Raw genomic sequence first — 25,184 nt, forward strand, 5'->3', positions numbered from 1 at the left:
CCCTCTCCAGATTCACTCCAGCACAAGCAACAACAAAGTCAGACCTTGCTGCTCACTTGCTGTGTGATTGTTATACTTCTGTTCCTGATTTTCCCTTACTCACTTTTCTTTTTTAAATTATTATCTATAACCAACAGTAGATTCAAGTTCTTTGAAGCAAAAAGCACTTCCTTAGATGTATTTGTACAATCTCTAGCATAAATTTAGGCTGTCTTGCAATCTCTGTTAATGCCTACAGAACGATATAATATGATGTAAAACCAATAAAATAAAATAAAAAATAGAACACAACTGGTAGTGAATACAACTGGTTTCCCTAGAGAGGGAAAGTTTTCATTTAATTTCTGAACAAATTTCTGGGGAGTCTTGTTTTGATCTCCCTTCTCTGACCTAGGTAAAGATATATATTCATCTTCAAAACAAGGTCAGTAGAGCTTGTATATAGGCAGGTAGGGGGGCTCCAGTTTTACCTCTCACACCTACCTCATCTCATCCTTTTTGGCACTGTTTTAGTGTCATCTGCCCTCTATCTCAGCTCAGTATACAGATGCATACATATTTATATATATATGCCCAGAAAACATTCCTCACCTATTGTTTGTTCTCTTCTCTTGGAGCATTAAAGGTAAAAGCTTGCCCAAATTGCCTAATAAAAACCAAACAGTAGGAAGGTGGAGAAATATAAATCATAGACTCTGTTATCTTGCTTATTTATACTGATTGAACTGAATTGAGGGAAATTCTGCAGTAGAACAAGTTTGGATTTGCTAGTAGGGGTTGCAACTTCTCAGAGGTTTACTTGGAGCTGTGCGTTTTGTTTTGCCCCATGAAGAGTTTCAAAACTTTTCAAAAATCGTTATTATTCTCTTCTGCCTTCCACAGCCTGAGTTTAGCTTAGTTCTTTCACAGCATTATTAATAACAGTGTTATTAAATCCGTTACAGTTTTGTTGTTGCTGTTTGGGTTATTTTGTTCTTTTTTAAAGCAAACAGAAAGCTGGGTATAGACTTTTTCACAAAGTAGGTGAAACTGATGTGGGTTTTTTTCCCTCCCAGAAAGTTTCTACCTATGCTAAATCACAGGTTCACCAAAAGCAGAATATTAACCTTCTTATGTTTTTTTCAAAGACTTTTTATTTCTGGGGATATGTCACATGTCACACCTGGCATGTCAAACAGGCTGTGTCCTTCTATTTCAAAAGGATTAAATCTTTTCTTCTTTTGTCTGCCTGTGGCTTAGAGTGAGCATGGCAGTCTGTGCATAGATCCACTCTGTAAACAGTGGACCTTCAAGATACATCATCCATAGGTGCTTTCATCATTTACTCTCCTTCCTCTCTTCCAGGGTCTCTTTAATCTCCTGGAGCTGTGTAAGCAAGCAGGAATAATGCTGTACACCTGTGCTCAGCGTGGGAGGAGGGAGGATATGTGTACATCCATACTAAAGCTGCTGCTAACTGAGAAGTGTTTGATCTTGAATATCTATGGCAATGTGCTCAAGGATGGCACGTCTGTCTGGAAGAATTCCAGCTACCTTTTTTCTCTAGAATCACACAACACAAATTTTAATCCTCAAAGTTTGCACCAGACATGTATTTTGAAATGTCAAATTTCAGCTATATTTTATCTCTTTTAGCAGATGCACAGATGCAACACAATAGAACAAGAAGGATTTCAGAAACGCCAAACAACCACAAAACCATAATCTTCCCACTTATGCAGACATTTCTCAGGCATTGAGAATAATTATAGATGAAATTAGTTCAAGTATTAACCAAGAGCCATTTAACCCTGGAATGTGCCTCATCTTCAGCTGCTGGAAGAACCAGTGGTATTCCATCCCTTGTAGTTTCAGATTACCATATTCCTAAATTTAGAACTATAAAAACCAAACTGTAACCAGAGAACCATGCAAGCTAGTAAAAACAGTTTTCAATTGAAAGGGCACTTTGAAATCCCTGTACTGAAAAGAACTGAAATCATTTATGGGTGTCTTGGAGGAGAGGGAAGGAGGAAATATTTCCAAGGAGAGTGGACTGTTCTTCTAATAACAAAATATAAGTTAAACTACTGTTTAACATCTAGAATTTTCAAGCTGGCAGCAGCCTGCTATGAGCCATATAGACAGTAATGAAAATAATTGGTCACACTCTTTAATGCTGAACAGCCACTTTGTGCTATAAAATAGCGGCTGTAGCTGCCCCCCTGACCGAGTAAGTGGTGAATAAACAGGGAAGATTGCTTCATCTTGTGTGCTGTAGAGACCATCTAGCAACATTCTTACTTCCCTCTCCTCGTGGTTGGTATATCAAAGCAAAAGAAAAGGTCTGAAGGACAGGAATTCTCTGACAGGGTTTATTTAAAGAGTTTCTCAGTTTTTGTAACCTACAAGAAGCGTGTTCTAAGGCAAAGGGGGCAGTTCTGAGCAACCAGCAGCTGTGGCAGTCACAAATGCAGGTGATGGGCAGGTTTTATCTTCAGGGTCTAGCCTAACTGTAGAATTAGAAGCACTGAAAAATAGAAAAGGGTTCATCCCTGGTTACTCTTACAGACATATTCCTAAGAAGCTGAGCTTAATATCTGTCCATAATGAAGGCAGTTTGAATAAGACCTCTTCAGCAATTGTTTGGAAAAAATGCAGGGTTTACCTTCACTGAGAATTAACAACTTAAGATGATATGACTGGACTCTATAATCACTGTTTTTCTTTTTGATTTTTTTTTTTAAATTTAGTTTTAGCCTGCTTAGTAATTATGAATCATAACTTTGTTCCAAGAGGAAGGGAAGATCCCACACTTTTTGCTTTTCAGAGACTTTTTCAATGACTTTCAGACTAAGAGCCCTCAGGACTTACTGAATCTCATAAATACAGTCTCACTTTGAAGTCTAGACTAGAGGAGTTAACTGTAAGCCCAAGTGAAATGTTCACTTTTTTCTCCTTGAATATGAAACTTCATACTATATCTAGGAATACTGCTACTTTATTGAAGAATAGAAGCAGGCACTGCTGTAATTAATTCTTTCAAAGAAGCAACAGAGAGCTAGGCCACATATGAATTCTGTCATCTCAGAAAAATCTAACAGAGAATTAAGCCTCTGAGTGAAAGGTTAAATATGTCAGCTGTAAAGTGGGCATTCTTAGGAGGAAAAAAGAGAAGCTTGACCTTGGGTTTAGAGACCTGGGACATTGAAAATAAATTATGCTCAAAATTATGTATTTCCAAGCAGAACTGGCAAAAAGAGAAGTTATCACCTAAAAGATCGTTGATATTTACAAGAAACAAGAATTGACAGATGAATGAGGAAATGGGGGAGAAAACCAAGATATTCAGAGGAAATAATTACCTGTTCTCTGGGAATTTTAACCTGGCCAACACACTAATTTAAATCTTGATTTTGATTTAAATTCAAAACACTGCAGAACATGAGACTTTATTGAGTAGGATTTTCAGGTGTACCTTGGAGAGGTAGTGATTTCTATGCAGGGGACAATGTCATTCCTTATTCTACAATGAAAGTGGACCTGTAAATATTTTGTCCAGAAGGAGCTGTCTCTCAATAATGGTGTACTCCTGGAGGAGTTTGGGATGGGTTGGTTATCTATATTTGACATTGGACTTGTTACAAATAAACAGGGCAGAGACACATCGAGGATAAACAGTGCTGTGATACTTGAACTTCTAAATGGCAGAAGGCAAGACAGAAATTTAAGATCTGCGAGGACTGAGGAGAAAGAGGGATTGAATATAAAGGACAGAGACATTTGACGTTGAAACAGTATCTAGGAAGTGAGATAGGAAATGGAGATTGTTTCCTTGCCCAGAAATATGAGAACTAAACCATTTTCTGGCAGCAAAAAGAGCCAGAGTACAGAGCAGAAACTGGATGGGCTTCAAGAGCTTGGATGAATAGCGGGAGGGATAATAGAAGAAGATTGCAGGGTACGCAGCATGTGCAGAAAGCGTTCTGAGGCACAGGGGACAGGGAGAGGCTCTGGGAAGGGAGCGAGAGATGCAGGCAAACATTTATGGTATTTCAGATACTGTACGGAGGCGGGGAATTATGAACGGTACAGAAGGAATTCTTCCATAGATCCTGGATGGGCTGTCCAAAGGAAGAATGAAGAAAACAAGAATACTGCAAAAAGGTGGAAAAGATGGAGGTGGGAGGGAGGGGGAGCATGAGGGCCAGGAAATGTGGGAGGTATTTAAAAATAAGTGAAGGAGTGGGAAAGGCAAATAAGGACAGTAAGAAGAGAGGGAAGGAGAAATTTTATGATCATCTGTAAGTATGAATCTACTGAAAAAAGTGATTTATCTAAAAGAACTCCAAAATGAATGCAGTATCAATGTACAATACTATATACAGTTCATTGCATCTTTTATCAGATAGTCCCTAAACTCTTTGCAAAGCTAGAATAAATAAGATTTGAATTCTCTGCATAATTTGTCTTAGAAAGGCAGTCAATAAATTCACTATTTAAACAATATTTCCAATCTATTAAGTCAAATCCCAGTTTATGGATTTGTGAGGTACAGTATTTTATTGCAATATCTGTGCAGCTGGACTCCACTTTGATAAAATTAACTACATCTCTTTGTGGCCTGTGGTAAATTTCAAAGTTATGCTACAATTTATTACTATATTTTAAAATTATATAATAAAGAAAAAAAATCAAACACAATCACTCAGCTGATGGACCCCACAGGCGAGGAAATGCGTCACACGGCTCCTATGTCTCCGGTGGTATGAATTATTTCAGCCTGCTGGAGAAGAAGAAAAGACTAGGGAAAGAGCACTAAAACTAAAGGGTGAAAAACAGGCATCTTTGTTGGCCACAACCCAAGCAGATTCTATGGGCTTGGTGCATAGATGGTTGTGTTGTGTTCTCTGGCCTGTCATGCATGTGGTCAGACCAGACAGTCTCTACCAGCTTATTCAGTAGAAGATAACATGGAAGATAAGTTATCAATGAGAACAAGGAAGAAATTAACAAAGATGAAAACTTATGTTAGTACTTATCCATTAAAATAGTGATTTTTAAAGTAACTTTTCCAGCAAACTAGTGAAAACTTTCATTATTCCCTTTACAAATGGGAAAACTGTATTTAATATTTCAGTATGTTATAAATTACTGACTAATATCAGTAGTATTAGTATTATATTAGTATATTATTGATAATAATTATTACTATTATTATCCAGTGACAACAAGGACATTCTTCAGCAAGTTACAGAAGTACAAGGTGTCACTTGATTACCATCAGGGTAGCTTTTGATAGCTTGATTCTTTCCACTCCTTAACGGTGACATCTCCGTTAAGGAGTGGAAAGATTGTTGGCCTGTTTATGTATGGATACATCCGCTGAGGATTAAAGAATTAGTAACATGTTTTCTTGAACAGATTCTGTTTATTCTTGGCATCTGTTTGAATACTGGCTGGAATGGTTTCCTGGTTGGCTTTGGAGCACAAACTGCTTGGGCAGATAGGGGGTAGATTTCTCATGACTGTTTTGTCCTCAGAATGCCTCACAAAGCAAGAATTTCCAAACCATCAGACATAAATCTCTCTCTCTTCCTTTACCAGCAATGTTAATACATTTTGAAATAATAGAGGTTCAAAAGTTCACTAGGAAAATATTGGTTTCATTACTCATTGAAAAAGCTTTTATTCATATGTAGCTGTAATTTAGCATCATCTTAACATCAGCAGAGTACATAACACAGTAAATGTTCACATGTTTTTACTAAAACTCCAGCTAATTGTAATCTAATTAGTAAAACACGTTGATGATTTCTACAGCCTTCTGCTGTTCTTGCTGGTCTTCTCAAGCTTCTCCAAGCCATTTTTGTTTGAACTGGGATGCTGGTAGTTTTTCTTGAAATACTAATGTCCTGAGTGACTGCACTAGCTGACTGTGACAGCAAAGATTCTCAGGTTCTTCACAGCATAATTTCAGAAAATGCACCTGGAAATTTTCATGGTCCTATAATCAGATAAAGAAGAGTTTAAATATGTTATTTTTAAAAAGGTTTGGGACTTGCTACTGGAATTTAGGCTTCTGGTTGCAGAGCTGAGAGGGAGAATAATAATCTGCTAGAGTAAGAGAAAGATCTGGCCTATATGCTTGTAAAAATCATATTAGATTTCCCGACTAAAATGCAAATTCTGAGCAGGCTTCCTTCCCAAAGGGAGGCTGTCCCTTGCAAGAGCCTTCTGCTAAGCTGTGATTTTGCTCTCTGGCTGGAAATAATCCTTCCCTTGTTTTTATACCCAAGCCTGGATTCTTTCTCTGTCTGCTGTGCTGTTCTACTCTCTACTTCTTTTCTTGTCACAAGGAGGCCAGCAGTTGTGACATTTAGGGGAAAACAGCTCTTGTACAGTGTATATTGCTCCATTTCTCTACCTCCAGTCCTGCTTCTCACTACAGTGTGGCAGTGGATGGTGCCAGGCTCCCTAACTGATGGAAGACATCCAGTTTAAACCTCTTGCTGCAGCTGCAGGGAATAGAAACCTCTCCTGAGATAGCAGGATAGCCTTTGCTGTCCTTGGGGTGGTCTGGCTGTGGCTGGGACAGCCTTACCATGGCCATGTCTGAAATGCACAGCCAGAGCTCCAGGAGTGCTGTGGGCTCCTGAGAGTGTGCTCACCATGAAAAAGGAGGTTTAAAGAGAGTGTGCTTCTTCCTAAAAATCCTAAGAGGGGGATGGGATGAACAAAGGAAGAACACTGTACTTAGCTAGAAAGAAGCTGGGTTTCTCCCTTGCCTTCACCTCATCATTTTCTTTCTCGCAGTGCAGCGCTCCGCAGCCCTCCTGCTGCTGCAGCCTTTCTGAGACCTCTCTCTCGTCTCCCTGCTGTTTTGCCTCCGGTGCTGTGGCTTCCCTGCTCAGCACCAGCATCCCGTAGAGGGGAAGAAGCCTTTGGGGAAGGCAGTCAGGCCTCCAGGGCGTTTGCTGGCAGAAATCATCCCCACAGGCTGTGCCAGGCTCCAGCTGGCAGCTGTGTGCTCCCGGGAGGGAGCGTTTGGTGAAACTGCCAAAATACAGATGCTGCGGAGCCACTGGGCCGGAAATTTCCCAGAGGAGTTGACCACGTTGTTGCTCTTTTACCCAGCTAGGCAAGCCTGCCCAGGATGTTTAAATTAGTCCCTATTGGAAACTTTGTATTTTTCCCAGTATAGTAGAAATATAAATTATAACCAGCAGCTGAAAAATTACCAATCTTTGTATGAGTACACTGCTCAAACCAACTTCTCTATTAATCCACTAGGAAAAGACATCAATTTATGACAAGAGCTCTCAGTGTTTTTAAGCTTTCTCTATGTCCCCATTTCTGCTAAAATACCCTGTTTGTTCTGCCTTGTGTTCAGGGCTGTGGACAGGGGTGAATGATAGTAGAAATCTTCTCACAGAGCCTGAAAAAGCAGTTTCTTTTCTTAACTAGGAGAACCTAGTTAAGTGCAGCAGGAGCAGTGATGTGCAGTGGGCAAGATAAGATGATAACCTATCCTAGGATGATATAAACTGAGAGATACATTAGAGGCTACAGGTACTGAAGTTGGCAGAGACCAGTGAGATCTGCAGGACTGGCATACATGGTTGGAGCTATCGCAGTAAGAGACAGTTTGAATCCAAGATAAAGTGTGTCAGTGTGAATTGTGAGGCACTGTAATTAATGTCAGGCTGAAAGGGCCAGAATAATTTATGAGACTGAGAAGATACAGGGTTGAGAAGCATACTGTTAATTAATGTTGAGATGGTAGGCATGCAGGATTGAGGATAAGGCATCCAGATTTAGCCACTTGGAATTGAGGGAAAAAATGAGTCTTTTGTGTGACCAAACAGGTCTATGCAAGCAAATGTAATTTCTGTGAGTTATAGGCTATCTGTCATGTTGCAAAACATTGCCTATTTTGAAATGCTAATGACATCTTGCATCAGTGGGCCAAATTCTGCTTCAGATACACTGGTGTACTGACAAATTCACCAGGACTGCTAGGACAAGACAGTAAAATATAAGAAATATACTTTTTCATTTTCAGAGTCTTATTGCATAGCAATCAGCAATTGACATGTTAAAAACATCTACATTGCAATTATTAAATCAGATTTCTTTTCTAAGGCACAGAAAACTTGTGAAAAATCCTAATGTCTGGCTGAAATCACTTACATCCATGTCTCTCACTGATGAAGAACTACAGACCCCCATAAAATTACTGCAGAATTATATTTGTAAAGGGGAACTATTTTCTCTAGAACCATATAGTGCAAAACCAAACGCAAAGGAGATTTAGGCTCTATTTAGTACCCACAGGTAAATCTGAAGGATGTTTGAATCCCTTCTACACGAATGTAAATGGAAAGAGGCATTGTACAGAGATGCTTGCACACGTTCCCCAGCAGCGCCTGCTGTCTCTAGGACCCATCTAGCAAAGGCTGCTGCAGAAAGAGGAAACACAGCGGTGCTGCATGGATTGGGCAATAGCTACTGGCTGCTGCTCCCAAAGCGATCAGCAAAGATCTGTCTAGGACACTTCTTCTAGGGCAGCATATGGTTTGCTAAACGCTTTTGCAACTGGGGGATAGCGCACATCCAGGTGGCTTTCATTCCCTGCCAGAATGTTAAAGAGATGTTAACAATGTTTACACTTTGCAGTTTTGACAGTCTTTAAAAATTACCTATTTAAACCTTCTCTCCCTCTCTGACAACACAAAATGCAGCTCTTCTTTCAGATGCAAAGTGCCCCAGTGCTTTCCGAGCTGTCACTGCAGGACTCAGAGGAGAGAAACCCAAACCCGGTTGGCAGTGCCAGCGCTGCCCCTCTGCCCCACCGCTGGAGCCTTAGTCAGCGCTGCAGCTCTGAGTGCCCTGTGCCCATGCCACCCACAACTGAGAGGTGGGAACGTTTCTCTGCTCAGCAAATTCAGTGCCTCAAAGCTGTTTGGGGGAGTAGCAGTGGGATGGTAACAGCTGGTTTTTTCTATTGTTCTGCCTTTCATTAGGGAAAAAAAAAAGGGATTGTTTTTAGGAGATCCATTACTAAAACAGGTGCAAATGAGAATCTTGTTTGCTTTGTCCAATGTGTTAGTCTTGATAGTCAGCTGTCTTCAAAGATAAGGAATTCCTCCTCATTACTAGGTCAGGCATTTTTCTTTCAACCCTTTCCAAATATACCTAACTCTACTGTCAAAATGATGAAGACTGATTTGTACAATGTTACCAAAAGAGTAATAAAAGCCATGGAAGGTACCTCTCTCACTAAGTTTAGAAAAGGAACATAATGAGGCTTCTGGGAAATACTGTTAGTGGAATACTGCAGCACACCAGGGGATGTTTAAATTAAACGTAAGGACCAGCACTTTTTACAAGGTTAAGGGTAGACACCATAGCCAGAATGTTTCATTTCCAGATGGACATCTGGCAAATATTGATCTGCAATAGTATTTAGTGTGTAATGGAAAGTACAGGTTGTTACATGAGCAATCAATAGTTTTTTAGATTATTGATCCTTACAGTGGCTATTGATTGGTTTTTAGGAGATAGCACAGTCTAGTTTTTCATTTAGTTTAGCTTAAAATAATTGGATTGCAAGTTGTGAGCCTGTATATGTGGAAAGGAGCTCAATATGCAAATATTGTTTCTCATCATTGACAACATATAAAAAATACTCACTTTTAAGTGTTTTTGCTACCCTGTTATGTAGTAGGACTACTCAAATATAATTTTAACAAGACAAAAAGTGTAGTTGGCTTCAGAACAGTGCAGAGGCCACCATCTCCCCTTTGCTGTGTGACTGGAACATTTTTATCAAAAAAATTCTATGAATAAAATCAACTGTTAGAATGAACACATAAGGGATCAAACTGATTTCTTTAGACATGTCATCACTCACTCTCATCCCAACTGATATTATTGTTTGCTTTCTTCTGCAGAGAAAACATGCTGTTGCCTACTGCTTGGGGACTTTAGAAGTCTCAAGTACTCTTGAGTGTAGTAGTGTATTTTATGAAATGTGAAATGAAGCTGGTAATATTTTTTGTTCAGTTAAAACAAGCTCTGTGTGGGGAAGGACTGGCATACAAGAAATGTCAGAAAACTATGAGCCAGGTCATGCCTTGAGGTGTTAGTTCTTGTGATTGCTATTTATATTTGCATGCAGACTAGAATCTTTCTTTTGACCAAGGCATAATATTGCCACTACAGGCAATCACCAGTTAACGCTCCAGTCATCCTGTAAATAAATTAATCCTATCTTTGCATTTGGTTCCTCCTGCAGGAGCTAGAAAGAGAATGGAGGTGTTTGTAGTACAGACTCAATACTCATCTCTGCTGACTTTCAGAGTAAATAAAGAGCCAAATGTATGCACAGAGCAATGCTATTTATGTTATCTAGACAAGCTGAGAATGCATCATTTTGCTGTACTGCATTTTCCCAGATCCAAGAAGGCAAACCACAAATCTTTCTGCTGTTATCTAGCAAGTAACTCTATACCACTACTAAATCAACAACAGCAGGGAATGGAACTATTTTTTCAGGTGTCATATATATCCCAGTGCTCTGTCTGTCCTGAAGGTCATGTGTCAAATCATCCTGGGAACAGATTTTTATCTAGTCTGAAAACATTAATCACTTACAATTTAACATCTAAGCCAAGCAAACAAAACCCAGTCTAACAGAAGTGTAACAAAAATGAAAGTCTTCTGTGCAAATTTAAATAAAAACTTAGAAAATTATGGAATTTGATCATTGCAGAATAAAAAAATTAGGCTGATGAGTATTCTGAGATTTCACCCTTGACATTGTTTTATGATATATTTGTGTAATAGACCTCTGGGGGCTATTCTCTGGTACCAGTGCAAACCTTTGTATTTAAGAATTAGGGATTAAGAATTCAGTACATTTCATGTTCTGGTTGGATTACATGGAATATTTGTTTATAATTAAAGATTTCCCCCTTGTTTTGAGAGGGAAAAACTGCAAAAGCCTTCAGTTTCTTATCTTAGTGTTACATAAAAGGTGAATTTGACCTACAGTGTGAAATCTGAAACTGAATCAAAACTACATAAAACAATACAGAGTTACTTTGGTCAGAATCTAGAGTGAGACCCTTCTTAAATGTGTTTTGATTGCAGAGGAAGGACTGCAAACCATCCCTCCCTCTCAATGATTATTTAGGTTAAGAGAAGGTGTGGGGTTTGATTTGGTCTGGGCCCATCCTCAATAACTCCTACTAAAACCAAAGATTTCTTGGTTAATGCTTAAACTCTTTTTAAGTTTTATTGACATCAAACCAGCAAACAAAGCAGGAAAAAAGAGCTTTGTCATACAGGCAGCATTTTAGTCTTTAGGACATTGAAAGTACTTTAACTTGATGTCTCTTGCTGCTTCATTAGTCTTGCCTTGATTGTAAGATAAAGGCTTATGCAAGTGGCTGTAGAACCTAAAAGGCTGTTAATTGTTTGAAATATCAACTGAAGCAGCTTTCTTTTAGAGTGTGGTCTATTTTAGCATTATAAATTCATTTTGGATGGGAGCTCCTCTATTAGAGAAGTGGTTTGGGTTTTTTTCAATCTCTGCCTTTCTATGAAGAAAAACCCCAGCATTTTAAGCATTTAAATGACTTCTGGGCAGTAGCTATTTATCTCAGAAGACAGTATTTCAGGACATCTTTATTTTCTTTGAGAAACTCTGCAAAAATACAGTATAATGTCATTTATTGCTGGATGTGCATGCAGAGCAATATTGTTCTGTTGCCTGGTAACCAGCAAGAGGGAGGCACTTTGGAAACACTGATTGAAAAAGAGAAAGAGAAAGCTCAACTGCACACACTCGAGTAGAAGACTTATAAAACTGGTATTTGTTCCAGGTAGATTTGAAGAGGAGTTTGGGTCAAGGTTCCCATAGGGTTTTGTAAAATTTTTTCACATCAAAAAGCCCAGCAGGATATTTTCTTGTTTTGGAATTTAATGACCAGGCTTGTTTTATCAAGCCATGTTTACGATTTGCATGTTTACAATACTTCAGAAAGAGAAATGTTCCTTTTTCCTTCACATGCATTCTTGAATGCTTTCTGAAGGTGTGTTCTCCTTAGAATAGCTCACTGATAGCTCACTGATAGCATTGTAACAAAACAAATATGCAGAAGTGTTTTGAACTGATATTCTTATGAACTGTGAATGATCATGAACATATTTTCAAAACCAAAATGCTCTGACAGTTTCTGAATTAGCAAACTCCTAGGTGTCACAATACAAACAACTAACAAACAGTAGGTTTGCTGAGTCAAACAAGAAATCACAAAACAAACCCAGAAAATATCTTCATCTGGCCATTGCTTCCTGTTTTACAAGCAATAGCAAGTCAGCATAAAATCAAGGCAGAAGAGATGAGCTTACAGGAGCCAGTTTAACCTTTGGCCAAGCTCAGACAAAGTGCTGGTGAGGGTTTCAAGAGTCTGGGTTATTGTGTTGTTCTCTGGTGGCTCCCTGGCTTCCTGCTCCTGACCAGTGTCAGGGGCAGGCAATCTTTGCGTGGCCTTTCCTCTCCGCAGAGCGAGCAGGAAGTGCTGAGCGCCTCCGAGGCCATTTATTGATGCAAGATTTACAACAGAGTTTTGAGAAGTGAAAAGGTTTGTGTAGCCCAAGTGCGAAGAGATAGTTTTCAAATTTCAAGGTGTTCATTTGAATAGAGCTGAATGTAACTTTTATTTTTTTTCTGGTAGTTAATTAAACTGAGAAGCTTTGTAAACCTTGTCAGCTTTACCTGTGGAGTAGTGTTTTACTTCATGTGAACATCAGAATTCTAAGATGTAGGAGCTGCACACATCTGGATGTTGATCCCCTCGCTGATTACTGGAAAAATTAAGGTCAGAGATTAATTTCTCTATTATAACCTTCTGTGGCATTTAGCTGGTGGCAGAGAGCTCATGGACAGTATGAAGAAAGAATAAAGAAGAAGATACCCTTCATATTGGAGTGAATGTTTTTCACATTTTCTCTTCTAGAACAATTTGAAGATCATAAAAAATACTAGTAGACAATTATTAATTGTAATATTATTAATTAGGATCTAACCAATTAATATTTCCTGTTTACTTTTATAGGTATTGTATACACATAAGTGCCAAGAAGAAATTTAGCTCTAACAGAAAGCCTTGGAATTTTTTCTTAAATCATTAATCTGAATTATTTGACAGAAGTCTGGAGGAAGCTATAAGATTAATCCTGTTTTTCTGACTCTGTGATCATGCCCCTTTAAAAAGAATATTTCCTCCTAGTAGAGTGGTTCACTGAGATCTCAAAGCCTTGCTTTCAGTATGTCACAGCAGAAACCATTTACAGATTCCTCCCTATTTTGGAGAGATCTGTAAGTGCCACACAGAGCTGAACTTTCCCGTGAAGCATCATAAAAGGTACATTCTCTTTCTTTTCCATGCTTGGTACCTCCAAGAAAGAACCTGTAAGTCATGACAAAATCTCATATTTTGTGAATTTCTGTTAATGATGCTACATAGGAAATATACATCAGTAATGAGGGCAGACAGCCATTCAGTCTCTACAGAATAAAAATGAAGCCTGAGTTATGTCTCATGTCATTAAAAAATGGATTTGCTGGATTATAGGGCAAAAAGCAACATTCAGCTTCCATGCTGAAATACTAGTTTATGACTAGAGAGGCAACATAATGCCAAGGTATCTTGATGATATTTTCCCTTCAAAAATACTGGCAACTTTGGGGTCTGGTTATTTGTCCTGTTTTACAAAATCCAGTCCCTCACAGAGATGCAGGAACCACCCTTGCTGCAAGTGTTTGCCAGAGAACAAATGAGGGGTGACAACTTAGCCATGCTCTGTGGGGCAGGTTTGGAGTCACACTCAGACCTTGGTATGACCTATCCTTGCAATCACAACACATGAACACACTGCAGAAAAACACAACATCAATTAGAAACACCTTATATTTACTGGAAATAATAGTGTACCTTTTACATGGGGTTGGATTGAAATTTGATACATTAATTATTCACTGAATACAAACTTGCATATTTCAAATAACCTGGAAGACAATTATTATCATTATCATACATAAAATATTTGTGTAATAACACTAATAGCGTATGACCTCGCAAAGGATTCAATCATTCAAAGTGTTGAATAGTCTGTATCCATCAAACAAAATATTTCAGGACAGGTTTAGCTTTAAACAAGTAAGTAGTCCAATTGACCTCACTAAGGCCACTCATCTACTTAAATGTCAATATGTATCTAAGTGCTTTCCTGGATTAGTGCCAGAACGTTTTGTCTTTTGTAAGACGAAGTCCTGAGAAGACCTGTTGCAAATGGCTGTAATCTACAGAGTCCCAGAAAGGCAAAGCAAAATAAAAAAGGACAGTATCACATCATAACTTAGCTGTTCATTTATTTAAGGAATGTAGTTTATCATTAATGATTCGCTTTATTGCAGGTGGGATTATTGCTATTTAAAGGCAGTAATAGTAGGAAATGGGATCAGGTATCTGAAACTCAGATTAGGCCTGAAAAGCGAAGGGACTGTGACAGAGATAGTGACTTATCTTATCAGTGACTCAGAGTTATGACGTTCTCTGGAAATCATTTTGCACTAGGGGACTATTTTGTGCATTACTGATTCTGGAGTCCCAGCAATGGAGCATCAAAACCAGCTTGCATAGAGGATGGAGTACACTCCCTCTGGATCCTTATCTCTGGAGAGTCCAAAATCTGTGAACTGCTGTCCACAAAGATCCATTGCAGAGGATTGCTTTAATCCCATTTAAAAATGAAAAAAAAATTAAATATCAATGATTGTCCCTTCTTTGATGAAAGTTAATATAAGGTAAACCCAAGCATGTCACTGTGAATGAAAGTAGAATTCCTTTCAGGGTAGCTCACGTAGCTGTGGTTGTGCAGGTCATACTCCCAGTTGGTATGGTCAACCTAACCTCATGCTCACATTAATAACTGAGAGTGTGACAAGCTTTCAAACTGCTGCCTTTATACATGAAAAAAAAAAAAATTGTCCTGTATATAATTCTTATTTTCAAAGCAAAATACAGATGTTCAGATAATCTTGGTAGTTTTAATTAAGTCACAGGTCACAAGATACAAAATACGTAATGTCAAGCTGCTGCCCAGCACTTATTGCTTCTCTGGGAATAACTGTCCTGTTTGTATTGTAACAGCTTTTTGATAGTGTGAGAACCCAAAAATGAGTATATTAGCTATACCTAACTATACTCACTTCCACACACAGCTATCATGACTCCTTATGCTCAGGTAGAACAGAGAGGAGGCTTTAGCTAATTATAGTCTATATTTGAAAGGAAAGCAGCTCTGTATGTAGAATGGTATGTTTTAATACTTGGTGGATTTGTAATGGTCAAACTGTTGTTCTGAAGTGTACAACCAAGATGGAAGCTTTGCTTTCCCTGCCATGTATTTCAAGGAAATTTGTGCTAGTGAACTGAAAGATCAGTCTTTAGCTACAAGGAAAAGGAATAATTACTATGAAGTATATCTCTATACCTTACACTAGCCCTATCTAAATTAAAAAATACACCAGACAATTTCAGGAAAACTAGTTCACAAATAATGAAACAATTGTAATGCCTTAGGGCAAAGATTTGTCTTCCACTGAATTAATTTTGGACTCCCACTGTGTTTATCAGTCATTCACATATCAAAATCTTAAGTTGATTTCAAAACCCAGAAATCCAAATAAAGTATCTATTTAAAGTGCTCACTGTTTTTCTGTCCAATTTTTCTCTTTTCCTTGGACAATTCATGTTTACATTTACAGCCAGTATTCGTGAGGTGTTTTCCATACTTGGTACTGGGGAACAGTGCAGTACATTGTTCTTTAGCTTCATTTGCTCCCTTCAAATAGATTGGCTTGCAGGAAACATCTACTTCATCTGCTTCATGTAACTTCACCTATTTTTTTTTTTTTTTCCCAGAGAACAACTTCATATTTTATTGGGAAAACCAAGGTTACTCAGAATGTGAAAACAAAGAAAATAATTGTGAACATGTGTGTGTCTGTGTGTGTGTGCATAGTCATAATCCAGAAATCATGCTGATAAACAATGTGAAACAAAGCATTATTGATAATTTCAGAAGCTAGGCAGGAGGAAAAAAAAGTCAAAGAAACTGTTTTTTTCTCCCAGATGGACAATATTTAAGGAATTTAAGTGATGCCTCTTCTCAGTCTTCTCAATCAGAAGACATTACTGAAATCAGCAGAACTGAGAGTTCTGAAATAATTGGTCAGAAAAAGAGCAGAAATTTGTTTTGAGGAGTTGGGTTAAACACATCTGCACTTCTAAATGCCCAGGGAACCCTTGTGAGGCTTTAAAAGATAGGAAATTAAGTAAATCAGTCTCTGAATTTCATTGTCTATCTTATGTTAAAAGATTAATCAAGATAATTTTCCTTTTGCTGACACTATCACCCTTTGCACTCTTATCATAGTGCCTTTTATTTGAGACTTCAAATAAGATTTAAGTGTATGAGGTACCTTAAAATAATTGAAACAATAAAAAAAAAATAAAAATGCAGACTGGTAGAAATCAGTGGACCCAGTGGCTATACACTGGCAAATCCTTTTGGCATACACAGTGCCTCAGACCTTCATTGCTCTTTATCCTAAATTCCTTCTAGCTACCCATATATGACCCAGAAAACATTTTTCTAGAAAAAGATGACCAAGTGCTCTGGAAGACAGTCAGAAATTTTAGAGGTCCTAAATTTCTAAAATGACTGGATTTCTGAATTACCCAGAGAATGTCTGTGTGGCCTTTTGGGAGCAGATGCAAGATGACACTGTTTGGGTTCCAAACTGGATGGCTAGGTGCCAATTCTGAACTGGATCCATATGTTTATATGGTGTCAACAGCAGTAAGCAGCAAGCCGATGTTGACTGGGGCTTTTAAGCTTCTCTGTAACACAGACACAAATAAAATCCATTTAAAAAAATATTAAAATCAGTAATTTGATCTTATTCTTTATTGACAGGCAAATTCATTTCTTGGTCCTTGCTTAGGAAGAACTTAGGAACTTAAGGGAAAAAAAGAATTTTAAATACAACAAAAACGCAGCATCTCTTTCCACAGGAAATTACTTTATTAAGTACTGAAATGAGCAATGTCAAATAGTCAAGCAAATGCATTTAGGCCTCAGCTGCTTCTGCTGGACAAAACACATATGGAACATATCAGTGCTGGCAATGTATTCTGCAAGAGAAAAACCCTTATTCTGCTTGTGTCTGTTACTTCCTCATTACATCTGAATGTGAGGAGCTCTTGCATTCATAATCATTCCATGTGATCAGTCTAGTTTCCTTCTTCCCCTGTACAGTCATAACCCTTGGCAGCTAAGTTATTTGAATTTTATTTAAATATTATATTTTAAGACTTTCTTTGCAACAGTATATTTTTCTTCCATCTTATCAATCTTATTTAATTTCCTTCTGTCTTCTTCTGTCTTCATATTTGCTTTTTAATTCTAATGACTAACAGTTCTTATTCTTTTTCTGCTACCATGGTTCCTTGGCTTTATCTCCCTCTTTAATTTTGACTTGCTCTTTCACTCAGTGTTCACTCTTTTCTTTTTTCCTGTCTCTATGTTAGTGCTATGGAATATGACAACAGTAATCCTGAAACTCATTATAAGTAAAGGTTAATGTTTTTACCATTACATCCTATTGTCTTTCTCTGTTGTCCCTTTTCATAAATTTTCTTCATTCATGCTCTTCCCCTACTATTTTTCTAACTTTTTTGGAGGTTCTTCTGTCCTTGAACAGTGACTTAGGAATGCTCAGAGGATCAAACTTCATTGCAGCTTCTTACCTTAGATGGAGGAGGAAAAAGCAATTTGTACACTGAATTCAAGAAAAATTTATAGATCCCTAAAGAAAGGGGAAGCCAGATAAGAAAAGGAAGAATGGAAGGGCTTTTTCCATGCAAAAAAGATTTAGAGGAGTGCCAGCTGCAATAACTTTATTTTCACAGGCTCCCAATACATGAAGTCAAAATGTGAGAGAACTAGAAAATCTTCAAATACTGCTTAGTTTTACTGTTATCCCAATAGAGATTCTCCCTCCTGGTGACTCTTCTTCCTAGACTAGGTTGCCATAGCAAAGAACAGAACAGAAGCTGGGAATTTCCTTCTGGTTTTTGGCAGAAGAAAAGTGGTACTTTCCCTTTACTTCAGCTGCTGTTTACTCAGAAAGTCAGTATAATAACTGTATTTAGGCTGTATATTAACAGAGAGATTTTGTACATAAATATATTTTTCTGAAAATCCAGAGAGCACAGGAAGAGTTATGTTAGTGGTCAGGACCCTTTATATCTTGTCTGGTTTATACAAAATATAAATGTTTCAGAGAAATTAAGAAGACTGTTACCTGTCTACTGACTTCTGTCAGTTTGTGATTGTTGTACAACAGATGTTTTGTTAAGGTCTTCTGACCTGAAATTTCAACCACAAAGCTATTTCTAGTAAAGGAGTTTTGAATATGCATATGAAACCATCTATAAATATGGTAAATATTTTTAGCATTTTTAGAACTAAAAATAAAGAAAACAAACATGACTGTTGACTTCTGCTCCAGAAGCTGGAATCCTGTGTCACGGTTGCAGCTAGCCTGTAGCCACCAGATAAATTTGGCTACATCAGACCCCCAAACTCAACCAGCCTAGAAGTCCCTGGATTGGGCAGGGATGGTTTGGATTCAATCCCAAGCAGGGACCTCAGCCAATCATGTTCAATCCAGAAAGCAGACATATCACTTGTCAAAGAGCTGGTGGTGCTAAAACCTCAATCAATCAGTTGTCTAGACCTGGGAGTTTTGAACATGCTGTATAAGAAGGTCCTGAACAACAAAACATGAAGTTTGCTGAGAACCCTTAGTGAGTTTCTGCCATTTCCAACCAACGACTCATAATGCAATAATACCGGATAAAAAATGAAATGGTGGAATTAATTTCTGTTAAGGACTGTGCTGGTTAGTGCAACATACCAAATCTACTATCCCTAAGGGACAGGAACTGACGTTAATTGCTAATGTGAGCAATACAAAAATTAATGGGATTAAGGAACTCCATTACAAGCTTTAGGACAGGATGCAATCTCACTCGCTGCTGTCTTGCAGTCTACCAGTATCCATGTCAAGCATCAAGAAAAACTATGTTCCCCATGTGTTACCAAACAATTTTAAACCTGCTTCAAATAATTTGTGCCGTGTGATTTTTTTTTTCTCATGTGACTGAAATGTGTTTATGTCTTGGAGCATTACAAGTTTAATCAACTCCTCTCAACCCCTGTTGTGGGCATATACTACGATGTGATTTCTTGTAATTCAGAAAAGTTGCTAGGCTAAAGTAAATTATGTGGATTTTGACTGCCATTCAATAAAAGAACTTCATTCCTCTTTTATGCATATGTATTCCTCTTTCTGTGGTAATGTGTTGCAAGATTTCTAACAAGACAAGCTGACACCAGCATACAGTTAATTGTTTATCAGCAGAAGTGTGCATGTGTTAACTCTCCCATTAAACCCTCAAAGGCGAAGACATAACACACTGCAACTCCTACTTAGCACATGTAGACCCAGTGTTTACCCTCATGGACATGATAAAATGAAGACAATTATAGAAGGAACTCAGGCTGTCAAAAAAATTCAACTGATTTTATTTATTTACTCACCTATAATAGAAAAGATGCAGTTTTCCTCAAAGGAGTGGAAGTGTTTAATATTCTGCTATGATGAGAATTCACAAAGCATGAAATGCTGAAATGACAAATTAAAAGTTTTATGTCATTTTGTTTGTGCAAATTTAATGAAAGCTTTTGATCATTATTAACATGCTTATTAGTTTAAAAAAGTTTGGGTTTGAAGAAGTTATAAAAGCTCATTGTGGGCTATTTTATTGACATGCTCCTGTAATAATAGAGTCAGATTCTTCAAATGACAAAAAGAGATGGCTTATGAAATGTCTTATGCCTCACAAGTCAAACGCTTCTGTATATACCCAGTACTTACTAACAAATGTAAGGAGGGAAAAATTGAAATCCAATCCTTTGCAAAATCCTGGCTCTGGTCCGGTTTTTGTAACTCTGTAGCTTCTCCGTAGAGGGCAGAGTACAGCGACAGAAGATGAGAAACACTGTATGTTCTTTTTAACGATGCTCAGAAATGCTTCAAGAACAGGTTTGTTGCCCTGGTCTCTCTAATAAAACATATGTGCCTCTGCTGAAATGGGAATGATGCAAGTCTTTTCCAGGATGCCTGCCTTTCCTACTAGAAGAAAATGCAAATTTTACTCCACTGAAACTTTACCCAAAAATACCTGAAATAGTATTGCTACAAAATAAGTTTTCCAAACGGTGATATTAAAGACAAACAAAGATTTGATTTTCAGCTTTTTCAAGAATGGCAAACTAACAACATGCTACTGGAATATGATAAACTGTAATTTCCTGTTAAGATAACTCCAGAGTTACTCAGATTTAGTGCCTAGGTCAAGACTTTTTTAAAAGACTTAATTTCTAGTTTGCAAACTGAGGCCTTAAGGGAGGCCTCTGTTATCCAGAAAGTCCTTCCTGTCTGCTCTTTTTTCCCTTAAAGTCTTCTCTTTTAATGGGCAGGAAGGGAGTACTCTCAGTTTTTAAAAACCTTGACCTTTTTAAAGACATATACACAGAGTCTCATTTTCATAGCAGTGTGATTTAAAGCTATGTTGCAACCAACTAACCACCACAGCATGATAGTCTTAAGAACAGACAGTTTAGAGAAGAGCTGTTGAATGATGTTGATTTAGAAAAGCACTCCTTCTGGATTCAAGAGTCTGTAGGGGATGAGTAGATTTACTGTTAAGCTCTTGTTAATTCGCAACCATCACATTGAGTAGGCTGGTAGCCAAACTAAAAGGCATTATAGGTAGGATAGAGAGCAAACATTCCTTAAGCTGTATTTAATAGGCTAAAATGGTTGAGCTGCTTGATTAAAAAAAAAATCCTCATACTTAGAGTTATAGAATCTATGCTGTAGAATAGCATACCCTAAGTTGGAAAAGGGCAATAATGACGATCAGAGTCCAACTCCTGGTTTACTCCTATAGTCACTGCTAGTATAATCAACTCTCCAAAATTTTTAAAAAAATAAATTTTCATGTGCGCAAGGTTAATAAATGCTCTGCAGTAGACAAATCTGTCAATTTATATTTTTCTACCTCTTTTTGCCATCTATAGAGTACATTGTACCTTCTGCACCTTTTATGTGCATAAACACACCTGCACTTTACAGATGTTGTATACAATAATGCATTATTTATAGATAAACTTAGCTTTGGATTAATTATGAATCAGATTCCGACTGTAATGGGACTGCTCAAACATGTATACTTAATTGTAAACAAGTACAACAAACAAATATGTGCTAGACTGTGACCTGAACAATCAAGTAAAGCAATTTAAATTATCACCAGAACTGTAGAGATACTTACAATAATGAAAAAACATATTTCAAGCAAAGGTGTCAGAAAAGCAATATTTAAACAAGATAATTGCTAACTAAAGTTTTTCATGTTTGGAATAAAAAGGTATTTAGTGTGTTAACAATAATCTGGTATTTGGCTTCTTTAAACACTGGTCATTTAGTCACTGGTTAGGGGTTTTGTTTCTTGGCATGTTTTACTGCCACACTATTTGAGTTAGAAAAGTTCAATGGGTAATGTTAGCTTAGCTGTAGAACTCTTGATATTTAATAGGATTTTATGAAAATAGCTAATATGTGCACATGACAGCAAGTTCTCACAGTTAAATATTGTCATAGAAGGCTCTTTTGATTCCATTATAATCCTTATTTCATTTAACAATTAAACAAATAGAGCCTGCTGAGGCCACTATTGAATAATGATAATGAAAAAAGTTTCTTCACCCCTTGATCTTCAAAAAGTTCTGGCAAAGAAAGTATACAGTTCACATTAGTATCACATGCTACTTTGGAAACCTGAGCTCACAGGGATAAACAAGATCTCTGTGGAGTTGCTCAGTCTTGGTTCAATCCAGAAACCATGGATAAAAAACCATTTCTGGGATTTGGTTTATCAGAAATGCCTCTTTTCATATATGGAAATATTTTTCAACTTTAAGCATTCAAAATGCATCTGAATAAACACCCTGCTAATTTAAAGAAGTCCTGTAAAACAGAGTGGGACAAAAAGAAAAATCAGTGATGGTCATCAGAAGAAATCTTAAATTTGGAGAATTAATTATTTGCTACCTCCATCTTGCTAGCACAACCTTTCTAGTTTAGTGTCTGATACAATGTTTTTATCAGTAATTAAATTTTAATATTAGAATAAGCATAATACAGATACTATTACATTGATTTGTGTGCATGTATCCTTAAGGCTAGATTCAGAAGTTTTACTATTTCCTTTGTATTGAATCATCACCTTCACAGCCAAAAGTCTGGCAATGTCTGCAGGTCTTGATATCATTCATTACAGAACTGCCAAGGCTAAAGTTAAATGATTTCTTTTTCAGCATTGTTATCTTGTTTCTATACAGGTTGGACAGATAAGCAGAGTTGAAAAGGGGTTTTTTAATCCTTTTTTTCTTGAAGACAGGACTGATCAAATTTTGCTAAAGCCTTAAAACTGGTATTCTACTGTGTGCATCTTAAGCAGCAAGATGACAGAAAGCACACATCTTCCTCACCAGTTTACTGGCAACGCTCTGTGACAAATGATTCTAATAACATTTTGTACCTGTTGCATATAAATTTCATCCTTCAGAAGAAACAGTGATGCTGTTAATGACAAAGAGTCTCCTGCAGGGATGGTTTGTGTTGTCCACATCTGTAGATACAATACTGGATAATATTTAATATTCAAGGCTGACTTTTTCTAGTTAAATGGCAAGCCAAGATGTTCAGGCAAGAGATGTTCACATAAGGGCAAATGGCAAAATCACTGTATTACCAGCTAATGAAAAACACAAACTTTGGCAGTTTCAGATCTTAAGTTTAATATTAGTGTACCTAGAGTTTACAATCTAAATCCTGCAAATGTGCAGGTTTTCATTTAACCTTAAGCTTTGTTAACAGTTTGATTAAATTGGGACCATATATGAGTCATATAGCATTGTCAGGATCTGAACTTCCTTGACCCACTAGAAATGATACTGAATAAGTAATATTCTCCAAAGAGCTTCATGCTTTCCTCCAATCTGCATCACACCTTATGGTTCCTTTTCTGTTGCAGTGACAAGCACCATTGTCCAGATTGCAGACAGAATACTGAAGATAATGCTCTCACCAGCACCAGTCTGTAAGTGTTGGTGGCTGTTTAATGACCGTGGGGACACAGATGTGAATCTCCTCAGGAAGAGGAGATTGAAATGAGGGCTTTCATGCTCCAAGTGATCCAAACAGCGGCTCTGTTTTTCAGAGGGATAAGCTGTCCCTTGGTGCTCTGAAGGAGAAAATGGAGGTGCCTTCCTTTTGGAGGCAGCTTGGGACAGTGGGCCACAAAGGTATGGTGGCACTGCTCTGCAGTCCACAGTAAAGCCTTGGAGCTGGGGGACAGGACTGAAAATGTACTCTTCAATCCATGCTGCCTTATTCAATCTATCTAGGTATCTGATCCCTGTGCCAGTGGTTCCAGGCACAGTCAATGATCTCCTGAGGGCAACTGGGGGAACCTAAATTAAAAGTGTAGTGCTTTCACTTGACTATAATCTGAGTCAAGCTCCTGCATTATGCGCTTCAGCCAAATGCTGAGGGTCAGATGGTATAGGGCTGACTTAGGTGTCTCTTTACTCAGTGTGACTCTTTGCACTCTTATTTCTGTGATTTCCAATTTTGCTCGTTCTCAATGTATTGTCTCCTCAACTGACTCAATTTCTGAATTTCAAGCAAAGGGCCAAGTGCCTCAACTATGGCATTTCATTTCCCTTTATTCAACTCAGTCGTGAAATATCAAGCTCTTGCAACGTGCAGCTGTGTTAAGAAGTAAAAATAAATACGTGGCTCTCTGAGTTACTGCTCTTCCACCAAGTGTCTCCTGTTTGTCTCACAGCAAACCTAAGCGCGTGTGTACGGGGTATGTGAGGGCACTCTAGACGAGCATGCTGTGTTGTGGACACGCTTGAGGGCAACCATCAAGTTGCAGTTTCCGTTAAGCTTTTAATATTCCAGCACTCCATCACATTCGTTCCTTTGTTAATTAAAGGCTCTAATTGGACTAATTGGGCTCTCATTGGGCTGTCAGCGCCCGGTAGGGCTCGGGAACAGCCGCCCCACGGCCGCCCCCGACCTTTCCCGCTCGCCCAGGCGGCCGCAGCCCCTCGGATGGGCAGCGCGGGTGAAGGGCCCGGGGCCCCGACGGGAGGGGCGGAGGGGAGCGGGGAGGGGAGGATGAGGCCGGGCTCGGGGCTCGGGGCCCGGGGAGCGGGCTCTTTTGTGTCAGCGCGGAGCCCGGCCGAGAGGCGCGGGGCGGGAGCGTGCGGAGGAATCCCCCGGTGAGCGCGGGCCGCGGGAAGGGGCGGGCGCGGGTCCTGCCCTCAGGCGGAGCGCCCCCGAGCTGCCGGAGCGGGCTGCTGGCGCCGGGGCCGCCAATCCGCGCGGGGCCGGCCCTGTGACTGGCGGCGGGAGGGGGGGCGAGCCCGGATCGCTCGCTCAGCCTTCCCCGGAGAGTTTCCTCGCGGGGGCGGCCGGGGCTGCCTCTCCCCTCGGCGCTGCCGGCGCTTTTCCCCGCCGGACTGCTGCCGAGCATTGGGCCGGGGAAGGCGGCGGCGACAGCAGCAGCAGCAGAGAGCGAGGGAAGCAGCCACATGAATCAGTTTCTCTCTGTATCCGGCTCCGGGCAGAGGCGGCGACCATAGCGGGGAGGAGAGGAGAGGGGGAAAAGCGGTTCCTGCAGCAGCGGCAGCCGGGGGCTCCCCTCGCCGCCGAGGTGGGTAGCGGGGCCGCAGCGTGCGGGCGGGGGGCGGCTGCGGGCGGGGGGGCCGGGGTGCCGCTGCCCCGGCCGGGCTGTCTCCGCTCTGGGGCGGCTGGATGTCGGCAAGCAGCGGGAAGGGAGAAAAGTTGCCGAGGGCGCCCCGGGGCTGCCCTGCGGGGCGGCGGCAGCGGCGACCCCGCTCGCGTTTCGCCGCTTCTC

The 25,184-nt window shown here is 39.2% G+C and overlaps 1 protein-coding gene across 2 annotated transcripts in view; it reads left to right on the forward strand.

Moving 5' to 3' along the window:
* The first annotated feature begins 24,680 nt into the window (after positions 1 to 24,680).
* Positions 24,681 to 25,184, forward strand: part of PLCL2 (phospholipase C like 2) — a 98,479-nt gene continuing 97,975 nt past the window's right edge. The window contains exon 1 of one of the 2 annotated variants that reach the window (XM_033511897.1): positions 24,681 to 24,980. The gene's annotated coding sequence lies outside the window, so the exon portion shown is untranslated. The remainder of the gene's footprint in view (positions 24,981 to 25,184) is intronic. The other variant, XM_015618984.3, reaches the window with a different exon arrangement.

This window comes from Parus major, chromosome 2 (assembly GCF_001522545.3).
Source record: "Parus major isolate Abel chromosome 2, Parus_major1.1, whole genome shotgun sequence".
NCBI classification, from domain to species: Eukaryota; Metazoa; Chordata; class Aves; order Passeriformes; family Paridae; genus Parus; species Parus major.